Here is a 4,299-nt window from a genome sequence, read left to right on the forward strand (position 1 = left end):
CAAAACAAAAGTCAAACATAAAATAATAATAGCAACAACAACACCATCGAAAAATACCTTATGAATGAGAACCCAGGTTCGAAATTTCCCCAAGACACCTGATGAAGGCTGGAGGGTACATCAACCGAAACGTTGTGTTAACAACAAACAAGATAAGGACAAATATCCGTCAAATATAAATAATGTATATAATTCCTCATCTCTTAAATATAGAACTGTATGAGGTAAACGCTGTCATACTTACATCGACAACTTGATTGCAGACACTGGCCTAAAGCGTATCCAGGACATCGAAGCTGTGATAATGGACTGAGAAGTGTAGCAGGTGGACTTTGTTGCTGCGGTCCGTGTTGGAACCGGCCATGATAATAAATACTTGGCAGATTCGGTAGAACCGTGAACAAATGTCTTACAGTATTTATTTATCCCTAGACATGGTTTCAAATTACATCGAGGTCTGTTTGCTTTTTATCATCCTGGGGGTCGATAAATTTGCAACAATTCCGTACTAGTTCGATAGCATCGACCATGTCCATTTCCCAATATGTGCCTTATGCCTATGTTAGAAATCGATATCAAAATATATTGGACAAGGATATACAAACATGAAAAGAGATTTAAAGAAGAATGTTGTGATCAACGAGAAACTGAATCTCAACGACCTTCTTGTGTGCGCAGTTTGCGACAGACTGGGCCTTTCTTTTGCTGGGCTCAAATCTCATTTGCGGACCCATGAAAAACGAATTTCCACCAACTATTCTGCCTATATATCTGTGCACACATGTCAATGCCGCGTATGCCATAAGGTTTGTAAATCTAACGGAGGTTTCAAAAAGACATTTTAAAATCCACAAAATTTAGAACTTAACTGCAGCTCTTGATGGTCCAAATCAGATATGCATTCTATGTGGGTGTCTGGTTTAAAAAGCCACGTCAGTTGCCATGATAGATCTGAGGTGCAAGTAAAAGAGGTGGTCAGACTCTGCATAAGGAGTAGTCAACCACCATACATACATACATACATACATACATACATACATACATACGTATATATATGATATGTGTGTGCGTGTGCGTGTGAGTGTTTGTCTAAATATTTATGTGTGCAAGTATACAAAGTATGGGGTTTAGTTCACAAGTGATCTAAACGATTAGGTACGCTAGGTAAGTGTTGTAATGGATTATTAGGGCTGCAAGGTTATAGCTGAGATGGTAGTTATGGAGCCATTGCAGATTTCCGATACAGCAGATATAACTGTTAAAGAGGACAACAAACGTTAAGGCAAGGCAAACATCTCAAGTTGTATACATTATTATTATTGGAAAAAATTCGAACAATCTTAGAAATGTCTATGTAATTGATGAATCAGTATAATAATAGGTCATAATGACATGTGCTAAAATTTGAAACCGATATTAAAAGCGGTCATGTCACCTGTCCTTTGCATTGCGATCATCAGAGGAATGGGGAAAAGGGAAAGCAGTGGCTGTGGTGAAGTTGAAAACAGAAGACAAAATTTATAAAGAGAAGTGGATTACGAAGAGAAATAGATGGGGGGGGGGGGCTGAGTGAGAGGGATGTGGAGAGAGATAAAAAGTCAGCAGTCGTCTGCGATGAAAAAAGGCATTCAAACAGCAGAATATATAGAAGGGAAGAGAGAATTAGAGAGGAAGAAATAACATGAGAGGGCAGAGGCAGAAAGAAATATAGAGCTATACAATGGATATGGCGCGTGCGGGGGGGGGGGTAAATAGAGAAATATTGTAGTCAGAGACACTGGGAATGAGTGAACGACACACATGCACACACGCGCGCACACACATACGTATCTCTGTAAATATATATAGAAGTGTGCAAAAAAGCAATGTTTGTAAAATTCGAACGCTACATCTGCTGCGTGTTTTTCTATCAAACTCTCTCTGTCTCTCACTCTCACTCACTCTCTCTCTCTCTCTCTCTCTCTTTCTTCCCCTCCCTCTCAACACCGGTTGTCTAGCCGTAGTGGGTGAGACACAAGCATACACACAAATATATATAGACTGAACCCGGAACCATGCGGTTGGGAAGCAAACTTCTTACCACACAGCTACGCCTGTATCTAAATTGTTGGCAATAGCCCCCATACATTCTTATTTTACTTAAAAAACAATTTCCCAATGGAGAAAAGGGAAAGTTATCTTAAATAGTTTTCACCTACTTTTCTTTAATGTGAATAGACTAATTTTTTTAACAAGTGCTGAATACATTTAAATGTGGCATATAAATAAATCTTTAATCAAAAACAATATAATGATTCATGAATGTTGCCAAATTAGCACAGCCTATGAATTTGTAGAATAGAAAAGAAATTGAATTGAATAATTAATTTAAAAGTTTTTAAAGCAAGCGCAAAAGCGCGTAATTTGAACTTTATCAACTTACGAAGCATGCCATAGCACGATTCCATCAAGTTCAAGATAATACAAATTGTAAATATAATGAATTAAAGAATATGACCAAAAGAATAGACTCTGAACAATTACATATATTAAATGGCGAGGTTGGGGAATAGTTGTCCCGCGAAGACCCATACTTCATGAGAAGAAAAAGGAACGGAAGTGGAGGGTTGAGAATGTAAAAAAACAATTGTCCCTTTAGTTTTTTTGTTTTTTTTTTTTTCAAAATCGTAATTTCTGTTGTATGAAAATACGGAAATACCAAAAAAAGTGAAGATAAAAAAAAAACAACAAAAACGTACCCTTTTTCTTTCTCAGAAAATATGTGACTTCAAAGTAGAGCTTTTACAAAACTCTGGCCATTCACCTAACTAAATGATGTTATTCTTGTATTTAGACTTACAAAAGTTTTCTTCGCACTTTTTATTCATTTTAATTTTTATCTTTTTCTCGTTTCCGTCATAGACCAGCGGCCATGCTGGAGCACCGACTTGAAGGATATCGCAGAACAAATCGCTCCTAGTAATTGTTTTTAAAGTCTGGGACTTATTCTATCGGACGCTTTCAAACCAACATGGATGGGGAAGACAAACACAAACGCAAAACAACCCTCACACACACATGCACATACGTATATACATATACAATCAGAGTTTCTGTTTAACAAAACCACTCACAAAGCATTGGCCAGCTCGCGTCTGTTGTAGAAAACACTCGCCCAAGATGTCGCTCAGTGGGAATGATCTCAATACCCCGTGATTTACCAAATGAGCTTTTTAACCATACAGCTATGCCTGTAGCTATGCTATGCTTACACAGGCGCATGCGTATATTTTTACAAGATCATTTTCTACCGACAAAATTGCTAAAGAATTCAATGTCGTTTTTGTGTCATGACCGGCCGTTAGAATGTCTTTATAAGTCTTAGTTGGTCAACCCTGTTAGTTTTGGACCCAAAATTGAGGAACGTTTTAAAATAAACACCCGTGTGGAAAATTATAAAGGAAATGGAAGGGCTGAGGATCAGAGGTTTCTGTGTTAATTTTGAATAATACATCTACAATTTCTTGAAATTACATTTGTTCTTGGAGTGGCAATGAACGTGTAATGAATATGTAAAATAGAAAACTAATAGAGTCCCATAATTTACACAAAACGTATCTATATCTATATGACGCATACTGGGTATACTCCCCACTCCACCGCTTCATGGGGACCTTCCCTTCTACGATTTTTGCCATTTTTCATACAACTTTTCAAACAAGACAAAAAGCGCAGGCGTGGCTGTAGAGTTAGAAGCTTCCGTGGTTAGTCGTACACAGCTGTGTGATTAGTCCCACTGTGTGACACCTACTTAGCGTAGGAATGTCTTCTACTACAGCCTCAACCTAATTAAAGCCTTGTGACTGAAGTAGTTGGACGGAAATTGAAAGGAAGCCTCGTGTTTATGCATATTTTATTCTTCTATTTCTTTTACTTGCTTCAGTCTTTTGACTGCGGCCATGCCGGAGTACTGCCTTTAGTCGAGCAAGTTGATCTCAGGACTTATTCTTTGCAAGCCTAGTACTTATTCTACCGGTCACTTTTGCCAAACTGCTAAGTTATAGTGATGTAAACACACCAAACCCGGTTGTCAAGCTGTAGTGGGGACAAACAGACAGACAGACAGACAGACAGACAGACAGACACACATACGCACACACACACACACACGGCGAGTTTCTTTCAGTTTCCATCTACTAATTCCACTTCCAAGGCTTTCGTCGGCTTGAGGCTATAGTAGAAGACGCTTGCTCAAGGTGCACGCAGTGGGACTGAACCCGGAACCATGTGGTTAGGATGCAAGCTTCTTACCACACAAAC

At 38.5% G+C, this 4,299-nt stretch overlaps 1 protein-coding gene across 2 annotated transcripts in view; it reads right to left on the minus strand.

The window, feature by feature from the left end:
* The window catches only part of LOC106868895 (carbohydrate sulfotransferase 15), a 76,382-nt gene that overhangs the window by 66,996 nt on the left and 5,087 nt on the right, over positions 1-4,299 (minus strand). The window contains exon 1 of one of the 2 annotated variants that reach the window (XM_052975438.1): positions 245-262. The exons of the other annotated variant lie outside the window; for it this stretch is intronic. The gene's annotated coding sequence lies outside the window, so the exon portion shown is untranslated. Of the gene's footprint in view, positions 1-244; positions 263-4,299 lie in introns of those variants that run through there. 2 annotated transcript variants of the gene reach the window in all.

The sequence above is a fragment of the Octopus bimaculoides genome, chromosome 2 (genome assembly GCF_001194135.2).
Source record: "Octopus bimaculoides isolate UCB-OBI-ISO-001 chromosome 2, ASM119413v2, whole genome shotgun sequence".
Lineage (NCBI taxonomy): Eukaryota > Metazoa > Mollusca > Cephalopoda > Octopoda > Octopodidae > Octopus > Octopus bimaculoides.